This window comes from Neopelma chrysocephalum, unplaced genomic scaffold, assembly GCF_003984885.1.
Source record: "Neopelma chrysocephalum unplaced genomic scaffold, ASM398488v2 Primary Assembly neopelma1_71, whole genome shotgun sequence".
Lineage (NCBI taxonomy): Eukaryota > Metazoa > Chordata > Aves > Passeriformes > Pipridae > Neopelma > Neopelma chrysocephalum.
The window spans coordinates 1,238,378-1,258,064 of record NW_020897731.1 but is presented as its reverse complement, the minus strand read 5'-3'; the positions used below and the strand labels follow the sequence as shown (position 1 = coordinate 1,258,064).

Below are 19,687 nucleotides of genomic sequence, written 5' to 3'. Positions count from 1 at the left end.
AAAAAAAAAAATTACACTGTCACAACAGAATATAACTGTCACAATTTTGAAATAACATTCGATTTTTCTGTTATGCCACATAAGAAAATCAAACTATTTTTTAATTAACAAGGTAGTATTTAGTTTGTATGTATCTACAATTTGAATCTGAAGATTTTCTGCCAGAACTTGAAGTTGAGGATTCTTAAATAAACATTCATTAAAATGCTGTTTCTCCTTCTCTCATCCAATCTTGAATGATTTTACTGGAGCATTAAATGTTGTTAAGGACTGTAATGAACTTCCCTATGTGTTGATACATTGGATTCTTAGATCAAACTTCAAAAACTGTTGGAGCTTAGTGAATTTTGAAAAACTCATAACTTCTTAAATCTGATTGACTCAGGAGTTTTAGATTAATTCCAGGATGGAGCCAAATTCAATCAAAGAAAGTATTAAGAACTTACAGTACAAAACATCCTTTGTACTTTTACAGTTGTGTGAAAGGAAAATTCATGCATGGATCAAAGTTAGCCCTCAAATAACATTACCATTTGAGTAAAAATCATACTAGCTTTTCCACTTTCATAGTAAAATAACTCAAACTGTGTGTATTCTAAGGAAAATGTTCAAGAAAATGTGTGAAAATTACATTAAACTTTATTATATTAAAAAACACATATATTTATGAGTTATATTAATAAGAAGCGTGTTCTGCATAGATAGAAAACAGAAAACATCTCCTTTCTACTTACTTTTAAGTCATTCATGATAAAAGAGTACAACATATCAACCTTTAAAACTGTCATTAGATCAAGGAAAGTGTTTTCCATTTTCATGTGAAAATTATGTTTCTGTGAATCATATTTGAGTGAGGCATAAAGATTCCCCCCCCCAAAAAAATGTCTTTCACCAATGATATATATGCAAATGTAAAACAATGAATTTTTTAGTCAGTCCAAAAATAATCTTTATAGAAATCTATGAGTAGTCAGAGTTTATGTGAGTCATTAAAATCTGGGAATGAATGTAATTTTCAGAAGGTTCTGTAATAGATTATAAATGGTTTTGTAATGGTCCAGCATATGTGGAGATACATATCTGGAGATATATACAGTTACATACACATGAATATATTTACTATGGTACACAAAAATTACATTTTTATGTAGCATGAAAGTAGTGTTGAAGTGCCTTTAGAAAGGACTGGACCTAGTCAAAATTAATATTGTAATGAACTCAGATCCTAATGTAAATCCATGGAAACCCCAAATGCATTCACTTTCTTGTTCTGAATTATTTTGTTATCAAGACTGATTAGTCCTAGAAAACCCTGAAGCAGTAGGAAGGCTGGGTCAAGCACTGAGTGAACTCCGTGGTAAAGTTCTGTTTGCTTTCTCTCAGCAAGCAGCACTGGGAAGTTCTATCTTCCCCAGGATCTCAGTGGGGCTCGGCAGGAAACCCAACCATATCAGCTCCTTTTAGTAAGATTCCCCTTTGACTTCACAAACTCCTTGAGTTCTGTTAGGATAGTGCAAGCCAGTTCCCACAGTAATTCATCATGAAACCTGAACACCACAGCTCACATTCTGCCCTTGCGAGGACATGAGAAGTCAAACCAGAAATTTACACAAGCCTCTGGCTATGAATAATAAAATCTGCACTGCAGTTATCTGAAATTGGAGCAATAAGTGGACTTGCTGTAGGAAAATTTCCATATTACACTTTGTAAATCCATGTCTTGCCTAGAGGAAGCTAAAGTCTTGATTTAAATGGAGATAGTACTTGACTTAAATGGAAGTGGGTGAGGAGAGCTGAAGGTGCACCTTGGCTCAACTAAGTAGGAAGATGTGCCAATACCCCTTTTATGTCCTTCTCTCATGCCAACTTCTCCTCTCACATCTACTGGAGGGACTAATCAAACTAAGTGGAGACCTCTATGTTTAACTTTTTCATCCTATGTTCCTAGTAAAGATAAAGTATATCTAGCCAACATTGTCCACACATTCAGGGTGTGACTGTCATACAGGAAAAGTCAGGTGAATCACTTTGCATGGTTCCTCCAACTGTCTGGTGTTGGGAAAACTTTCTTGCTGCTCCATGCCAATACATACCATGATGCAGAGGGATGGCTCTGCAGAGAAGATGCAGAATTTTGTGAGGGGAAGGCAGTCGACTGGAAGTACAACTGCACTTTTTAGCAGGCACACTGTAATGGTGTGGCCTCTCTGCTTCAGGTCACAGAAGACTCGATCTTCCCTTGTCCTGCTCAAATGCTTCATATAACTTGTCTTTCTTGTCTGAGTGTGCATAGGCAAGTTAAAAAGGATCACAGCAAAGGCTTAGGCTAATGCCTGTTCATAGTCTTCACTGTAAACTTAGTCTCTGGCAGCTTTTGGTCTATCAGTCCTTTTCAGTCCATGTCAGGGCATTTATAAGATAATAAAGTCCATAAACTGCTCCTGGTAGATGTCAGACCATCCTGTTTTGGAGTGGAAGAGTCAAACTGTGTCATGCCGTTTGCACTTAGGATTAGAAGTTGGGGTCAGCATGGATCCAACCTGAAGCACCCAGAACCCTGTTGTTCATCTGACAAGGACCACAGTCTCCTTAGACAGTAGGAAGAAAAGATGCCCTGTCATTAAGGTGTGCAGTTATGGTAGTTTGAGTAGGTGATGTATATTTTGCAAAGGAGAGTACCTCTTGCCTCCACTTCCTCCTCTCCCCAGCCAGCATCCTTGCAAAAGCCTGGCACGCACCAGCCCTTCAGCAGTATTTATAGCTATATCTCTATCAGATGAGCCACTCTAAAAGTAGGTTAACTCAAAACATACCACTTTGCTGCTTGGAAATACAGATGCAAAGGGATATCTGGTTCTAATATACAGATCACCTTATGGTGTGGCAGGTTTCAGTTTCCACAATAGAGAGTGCATTTGTGCTAGGAGTGATTTAAGCCATTTGGGACCTTCAAAAGCAGAAACCCTTCATGAACCTTATTGGAAATGACTACACTTGGTGAAAAAAAAAGGAAGAGAAACTAGAGGGGTGATCCAAGATCACACACATCTGAAGAGTGGAAGGGAAACCTTTTCAAAATGTTGCTCTTTCTCACAGAAAATGCCTAAGATAAGTGTGAGAGAAGTATCTCCATTCTTTTCTTGAGCTACGAAGTCCTGCTAATGCTGATGGAACTATTATCTCATTGCAAAAAGCCACAAGGTTTAGTGAAGAACAGCCAGTTTATTAAATATTAGCAATATTGATCATCATAGTTTCTATTCCATTTTCCTGTTTGCATTTCTCCTTTACTGAGGGAAGCAATGATGAGGACTATAAAGCAGGCTTTTCCTTTCATATACACCTGGTGGATTTGAGCTCTGATATTTCTCTTTCCCTCACTACACAGAAATCCCTTAGGAAGAACAAAATATCAGCATAAAGATCGTCTGTGCAGATTGGAAAGAGGGATTTTGCCCCTGGGTCCAAAAGATGGAATGTTTTCTGCAGATCATAGACACCATAAAACATATGTATTTAATAAATAAGCAAACAAGCTTGTGCTTAAGTGAGGCTTCCATGCAGTGAAGGAGAACAACATTTGGCAAGTTGGGGTTGGAGAGTTGACACTTACATCTCTTGTATCCCAGAGCCACTTTTTTTCAAATACCTACTTTTCATCTTCACTCCAACTGTACTTTTGAGGTGCACAAGATGAACCTTTTCAGAAGATTATTACAGATGATCTGAAATGATGCTTCCTCACATGAATGACCCCACACAGAAAATGCGGGCAATATGTCTACCTTGCCAAAGAGGGAAACCAGATAAGCTAAGATGTCTTTCCTTCACTCACATCTACTGTCTCACTGCCTGCACGGGTCATCAGGGAAAACAGCAGAAGGGAAGCAGCTGGAATTGTGCCAGCACTTTGGGCTTTTGGCACCGCTCTGCAGCAGGAGCTTGGGGTCTTTTTGCATCCCTCTTCTCTGGAGCTGTCAGCAGGTAAAACACTCTACCACATTTCTCATTGCTGCTGAAACATGATGTGCTCTGTCTCCACCTTTGGCAGAGCTCGCCTGACCCTGCCTTGCTCTTTGCTTCGGGTGAGGTGGATTCAATCCCCCTGGCAGCTCTGACGGGTCACCCAGGCTTGGTCAGGCCTAAGAAGCTGTCCTCTTATATTTAACAAGAGAGAAACAGGCCCACCATCTGCTTGCAATTGCTAAGACACTGAGCACAGCTTTTACATTCATGTGTCTCCTGAACATTTGACAATCATGATAGTCAGACTTAAGAGAGATCTTATCAGTAGTTTTTGGTTGTCAAACCAAAGGCCTGAACACCATCAGGTCTCCACAGGGCTAACAGGGATGGAGGATGCCTGTGTGAAACAAGGTGGCTCTCCAGAGCAGCCAGCACATATTTCCAGAGCCCCATGATCCTTACTTGGGGCAGGAGCCAGACAGAAGTCAGATGTCAACCCCATAGATTTATCTTGACTTTTACTGTGCAGAGGGGCAAGAGGGACACCTGCAGAGGGTAGTCCATCTGCCCTCTCTGTGCACCCCTGCTTGGCAGGGATGATCAGTACTGCAAGTGCTGCCAAAGTCGCTGTAGAGGACATTGACATTAAAACCAACAGCTAACATCTAGCTGGTTGATACTGGTTGAAACGAAGCCTACCTTATTTCTTCATTTTCTGGTTTATCTAGTTTCCCCTTCCTCCACTTGTGCCTTTTAGTGTGAAGAACAGTAGAAGCAGAATAATGACCTCACTCATCACTCCATCTTTTGCTTATCCTTAAAAATGTATGCACATAGCCTCAAAACTATGTCATATAAAGCTGCATGGCAGCCATTCCCTTACATAAAAGGAAAGTTTTGTGTGATTTTCACCAAATCATTACATGGTAGAGTGAAGTCAAAGTCAAGTTCAGTTGAGGATAAAAACCACAGTAGATTAAATTTGCTTAGATTTGTTGTTCTTTTAGTTGACAGGGATAAAAAACAATTGATTCATCTGGAGCTCTTCATTTCCAGCATAATTTAAATTGTTTTATTAAGCACAACAATTGTATTATTCCAAAATAACTATGTTTGGTTATGTGTATCTTAAACTCACATTCAATTCACAAAAAAAGAAAGGAATTGACAATGAAATATTTCCTTGGATTTTATGATGATCAATGCAATCTTGTGGGACCCTACCTCTGAGATCAACAGTGAATTAAAAACAGATCATGATTCAGAGTCAAAAAGAGCAAACATCTTTTTATCCGATGTTGGGATATTGTTTTCTATCCTGTGCAGAAATTCCAAGTGTTTTCCATTTTTGTGTATCTACTAAGGTCAGTTTAAAAAACCAACCAACAAAAACAAAACATAAAAAACCAAAACCAAAACCAAACAAATAAACAAAAAATAAGAACAAAGCCAAAACCCTGAAATCCATTGAGATCTGGCTCAAAAGAAAGATACCTTAGCCTTACAAGGTGCAAATTTTAGTCTGGGTTATCCTTGAGAAATGTGAGTCTTGGGAATCTGAACTACTTCTTTCTATAAGGACCAAATTGACAGTTTGCATGATGCACTGGAAGGATTAATGAGGATTTAAACAGTACTTGCATCTTGCTGATCCTAAGTAACCCTCAGTGTTATTTAGCTTTGGGAGCCTTTTTGATGCCTAATGAGGACTCATAGATTCTTTAGAATCAACTTAAATTCAGATTAATATTCCAGATTAGTTTTTTACTATGAATTTTGCAAACATTAATAAATCCTAAAGGTTGTATCTGTACCTAATCAGAAATTAATCAGGATATGTAGACACAGTTTATTTAAAATTCTACCACAATCAGCATGATTAAGAAAAGAATTATAAAAGTCTTAAGGTTGTCTTTCACAGTGTCTGAATCTGGGGAAATTATTAACTGGTGTGTAAGTTTATATGCCTTCCATTTAGTAAGAGTAACTTGAATCTGGATGAAATCTGAGGAAAGTAATTATAAAACTGTATCTTTCCTTGAGCTTGGACTCTCCTGGGTCTGACCTATTTTAAGACAGTTATTTTGACCATGGGCCACATGGTCTTTGTTTTGGACTTATTTCTATTCTGCAGTCTTATCTGATGTTTCTTACATGTGCACATTCAGCCAGACTTCCTTGGTATGAAAAAGTACACTTGCGAGGCAATACATGGGAAAATACTTTTGCCAGCAGGAATCAGCATTTTGCATCTTTTCCTCCTGTAAATTAAGTCAATAAGAAAAGTGTCTGGTGACTCTGCACTCATTTTAAAAGAGATTAAAATATTTCTCTCCTCCCTGCTTTAATTTCCACTTTTAATCTTCCAAAATGTGTGCCTGCATTTACTGCATAGAAGAAAGTGCAATCAATGTAAGCGAAATATAAGTGGAAATAAGATGACATAGAAGAACACCTTTGCTAACCCTTGACCGGAGATATGATGTGTGGATACCTTTTAATTGCTTCGACACCAGGGCAGGAGTTACTGTACCTGAAGACCGAATGGTCCTTTTCACAGTGCCACCTCGAGGCCACATTGCTCCCCCGACCAAGCACAGACCTCTGCAAAGTGCTCTCAGCCCGGACCGATGGGTGCTTTTTTCTCATTTGCCTTGCTGAAAGTTTACTCAATGTGAAGCACAGGTGATGTTCGTGGTGTAAACCAGCTCCAAATCGGTTCGGGATGCTCACAGGTGTTGTGAAAGTGTAGTGCATGTAACCCATCTCAGACAAAAATAACTGCTGGGGTCTAGGTGGGTTAAGATTTTCTTCTGGCAGTTCTGTATTGCACAGTACAAACGTACACTAAACTTAGATCTGTACTTTTGCCAAGTTGCAATTTATAAATAAAAGGGTTCAGAGCAAGCCAATTTTCCTACTTAGTTTTAATAGCTAATACTCTGAAAACCTCAAGGCTAATTAAGCTGTTCATTGTCCTGCTGCATTTAATTATTCAGATATTGATCTAACATCTTAACACACAAGACAAAATAGTGACACATTTTATACTTGGAAATGGAAAAAATAGGAAGCAGACCTGCTTTAAAAATGATTTAGCAGTTAATAACTGAACTCAAAAAGCAGTGTTTCCAAGTGTTCGCTTTTTTCATTAGCTGCATAGTCTTTCTGTCTACTTGAAAAAAAAAGAAAAAAAAAGAAGAAAAAAGAACCCTAACAACAGCAAATTCCCAAAAAAACACAAAAACCCCTACAGTAACATCCATAAAGCTTGTCTCAAAATTCACATCTAACTGGAAAAAATCCTATGATGTAAGTTGCCAAACCCATGTGTCCCTACAAGGATGGAGATGAATCATTTGTAAAATCAGACCAGCACAGGGCAATCCTGTGTTCAAGTTCTGACCCTACCTAAGACAACTTCTGACCTTGGACTAATAAATATTTGGCTTGCCTGGCTCCACCACTGCCTGAAAACTGTGCCTCATATGTTTTCCTATTTTACTGTTGTCTTAATTTAGATCACCATCTTTCTGATATGCGGCTTGGTCTTATGGGTTAAGACCAAGTCTTAGCCTTGGGACTGAAATAGAAACTCCACCACAGCACAGAACAAGCTGCTCTATATGGACAATCCTGTCAAGGTCCTTCTTTTGAAAGAATGAGTTTGTGTTCCTCCTTAGGTTTTTCTTAGCCCCCTCCTCCTCTCCCCCCATTTTAATGTCTTGGAAACATCATTATAGTCTTAGTAAGCATTCTCATGACTTCTTTGGAAAAGCTATTTTCTCCTTCCCAACCAGAATCCGTGAGGCTTTTGGAGAATGAGAAACACAGATGTCCTGGGTCTGCCAGAATCACTACCAATTTTATTACTACATAAAGCAGAAAAAGAGAACTTGGATTATTTGGAGTGGAAATAATCTATAATTTAGCCATTTACATCTAGCCTGGACACCTTAACATGCACACAAACTTATGAACATAGCACACAGTCTGTCTCATCCACAGGACATGTTTATCAGAGGCACTGTGCCCTAAAAGTGCCTAACACCCTCCACTGACTGCGAGGAGAGTTCATGGTGAGTGGCTAAGGTACACATGTCCAGAACATGGTTAGGTTGCTTAAATGTAGCTACTTAGTGTACTTTGATATTCCCAAAGACATCCAAGATATTTATATAGGACTTCAAGTATGACCCAGGTCCTTTGGGAGACTCACGTGGTGCTGAAGCAGGACCTTTTATCCTACATGGCTCAAATGATACCAAACACATTGCCCTGGCAATTGATTCCCTCCTGCAAAGACAGCCAGAAAAATGGCATCATTAATGATGTTTAGTTTTGGTTTTTTGGGGAGTTTTCTTTGTGTTTGTTTGTTTTGTTGTTTTGTTGTTGTTGTTGGGTTTTTTGTGTTTTTTGTTTGTTTGTTTGTTTTTGTTTTTTCCTCCCTCAGAGAACACACTAAACAGCAAAGTGATTCATCAAATCATAATCAGCTATTCACTATGGATTTGAATACTTGATTCTGCCTGCTGGATGTAAGCCCTAAGGTGAGAAGCTCCCTCAAATGAGGGCTTGAGGGTTCATTCTCCTGCTATGGACCACGAAAGAAAACAACCATCATAGATTCAATTGCACTAGCTGTCCCTCCAGTGACACTTAGGCCACCTTCAACTTGGTTCTGGGGCAAAAGTAAGAAAGGTAATGAAACAAGCAGAAGACAATGAGGTGCTCTTGACACCTCTGAAGTGGAGATTTCACTGCAAGACTAATGCAGACTGCTGATTCAGCTCTGAGGACTTCTTCACATAGGGCAGCACAGACCAGGCACTGAAAGATGGGAGAGGCAAAGCCAAAGCTGCTGCAGTGAGGGAGCACAGGAGAGAGCAACAGACTGTAAGAAGGGCTTCCTATACCTTAATCCATGCCAAGATTACACTTCCACTCAAGACTTCGATCCTACAAGCTGTTAAGGTCCTATGGCTGGTCATTAGATAGTTCCAGAATAATATGTTTTTTGGAAATATGCAATTTAAAATTCTAAAAAGTAACATGTATTACAGCACAATGGCTCAGTAGGGGGTTGAATTAAAGCCTGACATTTGGGAGACATTGCTTTATGCAAAATGCAGTGTGCTTTGCTTTGTATCAGGAGCAAACATGGCTTTCCCCTTAATTGTATCTAGCATCAGTTATAGGTAGAATATATGTACAAGAATAGCATATGACATCTGGACATTGTTGCACAATTCACTGGCTGGTAACTCCTATGCTGCATCTCCAACTTAGAGTAACTGACACCAGATCATACAGTTGGGATTAATCCAGGCCTTATGAAGTGTTCCAAAAACTCAGAGCTAATTACTATGCTTAAGATTTCCAGATTGGCATATGGCGTTAAAAATGTCATGCAATTTAAAGGAAAGCATAAATTCTGGAAGAGCTGTATTTTGCCAGAAAGCTAGCTTTCCCCTCAGATTATTTATTGCTAATTGCAGGGAAGTGTCCTACATATGTCAGTGCATTTCTCTTTGAATCTACTAGTCCAGTTCCTAATGCCCTTTTAAAAATTACCTTATAAAAACCACATAATTTTTATAATTACCTTATAAAAGAATCTGTTTTATATCTATCTGGCCAACAGATAGAATTGACTGTCATAAACTATAGCTGATCACTTTGCATTCACATTAAAATCAAGTTTAATGACATTAAAGCTTGTACATAGCAGGAAATTCCAATTTAAATTCTTTCACCATCTGTTGAATAAAAATCAGGCATGAGCATTTCCCTTGGACTTCTCTTTTACTTAGAATACTTGATGCATAGATGCACGTTTTTAGAGGCTGTACCTAGGGTGGGGTGTTAGAAGGGTGAGCAGGACGTTGGCCATGCTGGAATGGCAGAGTGAGATCTGCTGATAGGTATCAGGGACTGAAATTTCACCTTGTCAGAAACTGCTTTGTCACAGGGAAATTATTTAAAAGCTAAGTTGCTTGTTATGCTTTTTTTCAATGTATCTCCTCTGTTTAGGTTTTGGAATTGCTGCTGGAGCAATCCTTCTGAGAGTTACAGAACTTTGGGTGAACAATTTTTTTTTAATTGATTTTTTCATAATATTTCAGTTTACTGCAGCTGTCTGAGCCCTTCCGTCTACCATCTAAACAGCACCATCTTCAGGCACATTTAGAACCTATCCATTACCTAGTGGTGACCTAGCCATTCCTCACATTGGGAATGTTCTTTTTCTGGTGCTAAAATTGAAGATCTTCTCCTCCTGTTTTTTTTCCCCTGGACATTGCCTTTAAGTCTTGATGTTTGTCAAAATTATTCTATCGCCTCAAGATGAGACACCAATCCACTCCCAATTTCACCCTTTTTGTCTGTATGATCGAATTTTTCCTCAGATGGACACTTAAATTTTGTTTAGAGAGTTTCACCATTATACCTGTTTCATACCATTTATTTCTATCATTTATGGTGATTTTTCCCAGTCTTCTCTGTAGAAAGATTGACTTTATTTTCATTGATATATTCAAACAATGTATTTTAAATACCTGATTTTTTGAAAGAGACAAAGGGATTTCCAGATCAATTAATTCTATTTTGTTATCTACTTGACTTGAATGTGCATTTTTAACACAAGCAAAATCTAGTTAAGTAAAAAACCCAAGAGTTATTAGACTCTAGCTCTTGCCTTTGTTTCATATGTAAACAAAACAAGTCGGCTTGGTGAGTATTAAAATCATAGGAAAATGCAATGAGAAATACTCAGTACATTTATAATGTCACCATAACCACCTACTGTTATTTCCCCTAACGAAATGTCATTTGCATGGTTTGTTTATTCCTCGATTTATTTATGTTTTCTATAGACCAAAGGCAAATAAACAGAAAAGACCTACACAGCAGGTCTGTGTTCAGTCACTGTGCAGTTTTCTGGAGCTACTGGAAGATGAAGTGGAGACAGAAGGAGTCTCATCCCTTCAACCCCGTCGCCCATCCACGGTCTCTGTGCAAGATTGATTGTAAAGCTACTCTAAGTTCTTTATGGCTATGTTTGGCCTCTAAGAAACATAATAACTGTTTCTGCCCTCTATTTGCCAGTTAATAAATGAAGAGGAGATGCAGTTCCTCCTTCTTGCCCTCTCGTTGCAAAAAGAATGATAATGCTTAACTTTAAGGAGGGTGTCCACATTCAGCACTGCCTTCACGGGGTTTCCCCTGAATCCATAGGATCCCTCCCACTGTGGGTACTGTGTCTTGCAGCCCTAATGGGAAAGCACACGTTCTCCTGCCTTTCTATGATTAGACAGACCAACGACGTGGTGACACTTGAGGTATTCGCTAGTCTCTATTTAGGAAAGAAAAATTCCTCCGTAAAACTGCTGGATTTGCCAATTTTCAGTACACGCGGTTTTACAGTGAGAAGATAATTGTGCCGAAGAGTTCTCATGATAATCATTGTTAACCTCTGCACGGCGTCTGTAGGAAATGCTGTAGCGCGTTGCAGGTTTCAGCGTGTGTTACCAAATGAAAGAGAAAACAGATGCGCTGGGGGCCTGTGCGGGGTCCCGGCGTCCTGACCGGGGCCCCCCGGGTGGGTGTGTGGGGGTGTGTGTGATCCAGACGCGTGGGTGTTCAGACTTCTCATTTCTCTCTAGGAATAGGGGTTATTCCTCACCCCTAGTTGGCCTCCTCCTGTCCGCAGAGCCGCCCCCGGGGACCAGAGCCGGGACGGGGGGGCGCCGCTTTTCCCCGGGGAAGCGGGAGGTGAGATGGGAAAGAGCCTCGGCCCCGGGGGAGCCCCATGCCGTGGGGACGTCCGAGGCTGGGTAAACCATCCCCTGGAAGGCAGGGGACCGCCGTGTCTCGCCCCCTTGACCCCTGGGGGCGAGGCTGGGGGGAAAGGGCTGCGCACAGGGATGAAGCTTGGCGTCAAAGCCGGGCGGCGAGGCTGCCCCTCGCCCTGGATAGGAACTAGGCTGTTCATAATAAAGGGGCTTTTCGATGTCTTACAGCCGATGACAAAAATCTTCTGCCCTACTTCTGGGCGAGAGGTCGCCTTTGTGGGTTAATTTAAGGAGATGGGTGAGGCTGCGGTACCGGGCGTGAGGGGAGGGGAAGGGTGGGAAAGCATCGAGGCACGCTAGAGGGGCCGGCCAGGGGTAGAGAGGCAACGCAGAGTCCCCCGCGGCCCCACGACCGCAGGCTGATGCTCAGCCCATCCCGATGCTACCCAGGTCTGTCTCCGAGCCGTCGGTCCGGCCCCGTTCGTACGGGAGGTGCAGGTTCGCAGCTCCTGCCATCTCGTCTCCAGGCCCGGGGGCCGCTCCCGGCCACGTTCGGGGGCAGAGCAGGGGTCCCCACGGCTGCGCCCTAACGTGTCGTGTCCTTCCCCCCCCGAACGGAGCTGCCGTCGCCTGGGAGCGCAGCGCAGATCCCGAAGACCCTCCCAGTAGTCCCATAATATGCCCCGCAGCCCCTGCGGCTCCACCTCATTCCTCCAATGACACCGGGGGTCCGGGTGGCTGCGCCCGGAGCCCCTTTCCACTCCTGATAATAAGTTAAGCTAAGGCAGAAGGAAGGATTTTATTTTATTTTATTTTATTTTATTCTCTATTTTAGTCCTTTTTTTTTTTCTCTGCTTATTTTTGTTTATGAGAGAAATCCATTTTTCAAGTTCATTTCCTTTCGTCAGACCTTCTCGGCCCTGGAGGCCAGGTTTCACGACCTCCCTTAGGAAGGAGCATTGGAGGGCTCACACCCCGCCCGACACCTTTGGGAAGCAGTTCCCGGGCCGCCCCATGGGCAAAGCAGGAGCGGTGTAGCCCTGAGCAGAGAGAGTCCTCAGCGGAGAGGCGGGGAGGGCTGGGAGACAGGGAGCTAAATTTCTGCCCGCCCAAAGCAGCTTGTCTTCCCAGCTGGGAGGTGAATTCGTTCAGTTCCCTGCGCCCCACGGGCAGCCGAGTCCCCCCCGCCGCACTCCTGTCCCGGGGACACCCGTCTCGGTGTCCCCACGTTCCAACCGGAGTGCGGTACCCGAGCCGCGGATGCGGAGTGAAGAGTAACCGAGTTCCGACACGCCTTGGGTTGTTTATTCGATCGCTTTCCCTAGCTTCTCAATAAAATGATGGAAATCTTTAGAGGCGAATGCAGATGTGGGGCAAGGGTATCCTTACAGAGCAGTCCCGAAGATTTTACCTTCTCAACAATTTTACTTCAGGAACCTATCTCTCCCCTTTAGCTTTATCTCAAAGCAGAGATTTTTTTAGGGGGTTTTTTGCTTGACTCTTTTTTTTTTTTAAGATTATTTTTAGAGGTGTTTCTGTCTTTTTTGGCTGTTTGGAAAATGGAAAAGTAAAAAGAGAACATTTCCACAATATTCAGTTTCATTCAAATAAAGATCTTATGATTTTTTTCAATTTTCTTTTTTTGCTAACACTCCCTGGGACTGGACCAAACAGAGACTAGTCTTAAATTAATTCACAAAAAATAGGTGACTATACAAGATGAAAGATAAATACCCATCTACATAGGTGTCATGTAGGAAGCCCCTGCATCCTGGCATTCCCTAATCTTTTCCAGGTTTGACTTTACAAAGGCAAAGGTAATTTAAAATGAGTTTCGGTGCTTCTCTGGTGTGCACATCCTCGGTCATTTCCTTGTTCTAGAGCCTTGCTCAGATCCAGCACACAGGAAACTCCTACCTGCTTTTGTCACTGTTGTAAAAATCCATAGCAGAACAATTATATTTGTCTGAGAAAAACAGAGAAGTGCCCTGCTCCCTGTGAGCCGTGATACAGCGTCTGAGTACGGGCACAGAACGCCCCATGAAACGTCAATCACAGCTGACTCGCTGCACACAGAGTTCGCAGCAGACTTTCTCCTCTCAGTTCTGCACCTACACCTTCATTGTCTTTTCCCCATTAACAGGGCTCTGCAGAGCTCTTCTCCAGCCAAGCATATTTGCTACTACCCCACGTTTTGTTTTTACCTGATTTACTCTGCTATCATTGTCTTTCACATCACTCCTCTGATTTTTGTTTTCTTCTTACCCAGAAAGTGATGGTGTCTGTTTCTGAACTGTGTTCTATCACATAATATTGTCACATTGACAATATTTTTAAAAAGAGACAGGTTTAAAAACTTATAAAGGATAATCAGAATACAACATATACCAGATCCTTCCGTTCTTGAAGGTGAGGTGTCTTTTGCCCTTTTTGAAGTCTTCTGAAGTCTGTCTGTAACATATTATTCTAGGCTGACATCAGGGATCTCAAAAGTCATATAAATATATTGCTGATAGAATTTCCTGCCCCATAGAAGACAAGTACCTAATTTCTGCAGCAAGAGTTACTAACTTGACTCTTCTGTGACAAATCTAGAATATCATTATTGCCAAAGATTAACATTGTTCTTGCACAACTTTGTGAAATACAAACTAAAGGTCACTTTTCACATAGGCTGTAACCTCTGTTTCTTTCCTGGCAACATGATATGTTGTTAATGGACCTTAATATTGGGGAGATAAAATCTGTTCGTAGTCTGAACATCTAGGAGGTTTTGCATTTTGGAGCTTTTCCAGTTTCTATAAGATATTTAAGTCTCTGAAATCAATTTTAGTTGCATGGGAACTCATTAATATCACTGTGAAATCTTACCTATAAAGTTCTTCAGAGTGAGGAAATGCTGAAATTAACTTTGCAAATTTGTTCTTTGTGATCATGTTTTGAGAAAGTCAGACCTACAAGAAATTGGTATTAAGAACACATGAAAAGCTTAGAGAATACTGAACTCATTGCTCAGACTTTGGTATTCCAAAACACAAACCACATGTTTTCAGGGTCTAGGTTTGAACACCAAACTGAGTTAATTCAGATCTGATCCTATATGTAATTATGGATAATTTACAGGACCAACTCCATGCCCCACTAGTAGAACTGCATGTTTGCGGTATCTGCATCTTTTTGATGAGGAAAAGAAAAATTGAGCTTAATGCAAAAACATTTGTATCGCTCATCTGGATCAAAGTGTCTATATGATGTGTGTGGCAACATTATTTCTGGCCATGAAATAATTTATCTGTCTTCTGAGAGACTTTCTCCCTCTTTTGAGAGATTTGATATGCAGATGCTAAGCAAGGTTGGTCACACACTTGCTCTGGAACAGTCCAAGTGCTTCTCTCCTACCCTGGCCATGTCACATCAGTCTTTACTTGCCTGGGGGCTGCTGAATAATCTAAATTCCCAATATAGAGAAAACAAGGTGTCTTGAGCTGTGGTGTGATCACACTCACTGAGTCACTGGGGATTAGCTGCCCCAGATTTTCAGATTTTTGTAGGTATTCCATGTTTTCTTCAGAACCACTGTTCACAGGAACCACATCCTTTTGTGCTGCAACTCATTTCCAGAGCACTGGTTTCCTCCCTGCTCATCTTTCCAAGGTACGTGCCTCACAGCTCCCAGCCTAATAGCATTTTGACATGCTGCTTGCAGAGTTAGAAAGCTTGACTGCCCTCATAATGATCAACAGGAAAGAGTCTACAGGATAACGGAAATCTGGAAAACATGAGGGGTGAAAGATGTGTCTTTGTTTAAACTGGAAAAAGAAAATAAAAGAGTAGAGGGAGAGGACAACAGTTTTCTATATGTAAAATGTTGCTACAAAATTGCGGATGATCGCTTATGATGAGCAACTGAGAAGAATGAGAAATCGCTTAATTTTGCAGCAAAGCAAACCAGGATAAACATTAGGAACACAGTCTGTTTCTTAACATGGTATCCAAGAAAAGGTTTTGATAGAAATCCCAGGACTTGTGCTACAGAAATGCAGACTACAAGAAATATCTATATGAGTTTATCTAAAGCGATTTATTTAACTTTAATGCAAGGCATGGAATGGTGGGAGAGTGTCCCAGATGATTGGATGACTCCTTGATTTCTCTTTCAGTGCTTCATTGCTACAAAGCTATCATCCCCGCAGGCAAGGCAACTATTCAGCTGGCTGACAGCTGATGCAGGATGGAGATTAAATTCAGCTGAAGACTGACTGTAGTGGTAGAAATATGTTGATTCATCTGGAATTCAGGCTCTTAATTCACACCCAAAACGCTGGCAGAGCCACTGCTGGCTTCAGTAGCTTGGTACCAGGTCCTTAGCTGGCAGGCACTACCATATCCATTTTGCTATGTTTTGAAGAAGTATTGCAAGACTGGCCTCTTACCAAATCCGTTCCTTCTCTGTGAAACATGATGGCTATTTCAGCATGAGCTGTATGGCAGTCAGAGATCAGAGTGGCACAGAAGGTGATTAGGCTGTTAAGTTCATGTTAAGGCTATTAAGTGCACTATCCATGTTACTAAGTGAAAGTATTAAGCTTTTCATTCTACCCTTCATGGTTTAATTGAATAATTGTAGTCCAGGTCTTGGATACTGAGGTTACTGACTGAGAAACAGCCTCAGTGGCGCAGAAAGGATGCAAAATTGAGCAACAAATGGGAAGAAGATCTGCATTTTTATTTCAGTCATCAAGAGAACTACTTGGAGAAGAACTCAAAGAGGGAAGCACTGTACTGTTTTTCTAAATTTCAATCATGGAGGTCCCTTTCACAGCAAATGGGGGGCACCAGCTTCATTTTTTGACTGCATTTATTTGTTCTATTTTGCATTGGAATAGATGAGGAGTGCTCGTACAACTAATCATGGTACCTCTGATGGGGCATGACAATAAACAGGAGGGAGGTGGGAACTTCTATTTCGTATTTGTCTACAGTGTAAGGATGCAATAAGAAGAGGAGGATGAAACAGTAGCAGGTTGAAGAAAAGGAATCAAATAAGCTTGAGGTCACTGTGGAAAATCACTACCAAATTAGCTTGCGGTGAGAGGAAAGCAGCTGAAGAGAACAAGGTGAAGGATGTAAGAGAGGAAGTAGGCAGAGACATGGTTCTGGCATGGCTGTAATTGGCACAGGAAGATGGCAGGATTTGCTCATAACAGCTCCTGGGCTTTCCTGCAAATACTGCTCCTGGAGTCAAAGTCCATGTCTGTGTGCGGATGTTGGGCACTTCACAGTTAAGGCTTGGGGGTGGAGAAGGACGATGCTTAATGGGGACAAGCATGGAGGAGACAAGGGCCCAAGTTAAGAAATGACTCAGCTGTGAAAGGCAGAGGAGCTCTGAGTCACAGGACTCTTGCTGCCCAGCTCAGCTCTTGCCACGTCTTCTCACCCTTTCCATATACACGCTGGGCCAAGGAGCCTCAGTGCCATCTCCTACTGCCTGCACCACTCACAAGAGGAGAAATGAAGCCACCCTTGGCTGTTGCTGATCTTCCTGGGAGTGGAGCAGAGCCAGTACTAGTTATTAAGCCACCCTGTGAATAAAGCATCCGGAGGAACCATCCCTGCCCTAGGGCATCTCCAAGAAGGCGCAGTTCAGATGTGTATTGCACTGGATGTCCACCTCAAAATGGAGCAGAACCTGAGCTAAAAGCTGCCTCTCTGCAGGGATTGACCCACAAGGGATTCTCTCCCAGCAGACCACCAGACCTGCAGAGGAGGGAAAGTGGAGGCAGCTATGACAAGCCTCCTGCAAGCCCCTGCTGAAGCCGAGGTGCTTTTAATTTTAGTCTGGGAACTTTCCCCTCATTACCCTCCTGACAGGATGGGTGCAGACAGCATTAGGGATGCTGGGCTAGACACTGGCCCCAGAGGAATGTTCTCCTCCTCCCCCTCCTTCTTTTCCTCCTCCTCTGCGGCAGCACCTCAGTGCAGTGGGAGGCACAAACAGCACTTCCAGTTAAACACCTTCCCTTTCAGGATTTCCATTTCTCCAGCCAAAGGCAGCTTCAGGAGGGCACGGAGCCTCCACCCCACCCTCACCCCGACTCCCCGCAGCCGTGCAAGTGAGTCTGGCTGGTGCCTTTTCCCAGGGCTAAAGGGGATTGTTGATTAAAGGGACCTTCTGACCAGCTTTCCCCTAAAAGGAGCTTACAAAGCCCGTTTGTTTAACCTTTTCACAGCAGCTTGACCCTGTCATGAAGAACAAATCACTCCCAACAATGTTGAAATGTGGGACTGATGGAGTTGCTCCCAGCCTCTTCCTCCTCTGCCATTGCAGACCCAGGGGTGGGTCCAGCCCTGGCAAGGAACAAGGACCCTTTTCTGCCTTCCACCAGCCCCACAGCTTCGTGCAGCATCTGGGAGTGTTGCCCCCCATGAAAAGAGGGCCGAGTGTGGGTGTCTGTGCTGAGAGCACAGATGTGACACGCTGTCAGGGCAGCCTGCAATTCACCTTCCTGCTAACAACGAAGGTTCTCACCTCCAATTTTCTCTAAATATTACATGCACTTAAGGAGGTGTTCATTTTCTTCCTTGTTGCTAAATCCTTCAGCCAGCTTTTAGTTTTCTATTGACTATTTTACACCTTTTGTGGACTTCTCAGCAGTGAAACCAGAGGACAAATAGGCTCACTGGTTAAGCTTAGAAGTAAATGTTTAAATTTTGTTACATTCCTCATTTTATGGATAGAGAAGGAACTATACTGTTAGAAATAACCATTAAAAGCTTGTTGAGACACTCAGACTTTGAACAATAGTTCCCTTTTCCTTTAATACAAAATATCAAAGCAAGAATGCATAAATTGGACAAAAGTTATTATATTCTAGTGTTTTCATGAAGTGATTTTCTACATGAACAGGAAAATGAATCTTAATTGCTTACCACAAAAATATCCTCAGGCGATGGTACTACAATTAAGAGTTTTTCTTTAAATAGCATGCAGGCAAATGCAGTACATATGGTGCCATTAGCAACTTCAAAACAATATTTGGATATTCATTTAATTTAAAACAGTGTGTGCTAACACAAAACTTAGCAGTAATAATAAATGTAAACTTGGGTAAGAAAGTAAACAATGCCTATTCTGTTGAGTGTGTAAGCTATTAGTCAAAATCAACAGAACCAGATTTTGATAGCAAGTATAAGCACTACATATTTTATAATAGCTATTTTTTAAATCTTGTTTTGCTTGGCTTTGTTTAAAAAAAAAAAAAGAGTAAAGAATTGTATTTTACTGTGCTCAGTAACTGCCCTTATGAGGAACTTTTCCTTTGTGAATACTGAAAAAATAGACACCAGCAGAACAAACTAAATGTGTGAAATGAGGAATTGGATGCTACACACCGCTGTTACAACTATCTGTGTAAATTCAAAGACCATACAGGTATCCTTGTGTTTTTACCTAGTGATGTTCACTGCAGAACACAATGGAAACAACCCAGTGAGCTGAAGGTGACATACTCAATTTAAATGCCCCATGGAAAACTGGCTGTGTTAAATATCCTTTCTGTAAAGCAGACTAGGTTATTTAATCTCTGTCTTAATCCTAACATTTTTAAAGTCTGTGGGATGCTACTGAAATTAAGATCATTTGTGTGTTGAGGACAACACAACACAGCCCTTAAAAGAAAAAATATTAGTTTTCCATCTCAGTCAATGGTGTCAACCAGGAGAAAAAATAACAGTAGCAGCACTGACATTAGGGGAGTAAAATAAATAATCCAAATCAAAACACTTCAAAAGAAACAAACAGGATGAGAGAATTTTAGTGGTTTCCTTCTTATGGGGGAGTTAATAATTTTCACTGCCCCTCTGTTCACACCAGCCCCTGTGAGCCCTGGAAAATTCTACAGAAATTCTTGTTCCCTGTTGCCTCTCAG

At 41.6% G+C, this 19,687-nt stretch overlaps 1 protein-coding gene across 1 annotated transcript in view; it reads right to left on the bottom strand.

Moving 5' to 3' along the window:
• HMX1 (H6 family homeobox 1) overlaps positions 1-19,687 on the bottom strand; it is a 45,014-nt gene that overhangs the window by 1,341 nt on the left and 23,986 nt on the right. The window lies entirely within an intron of this gene.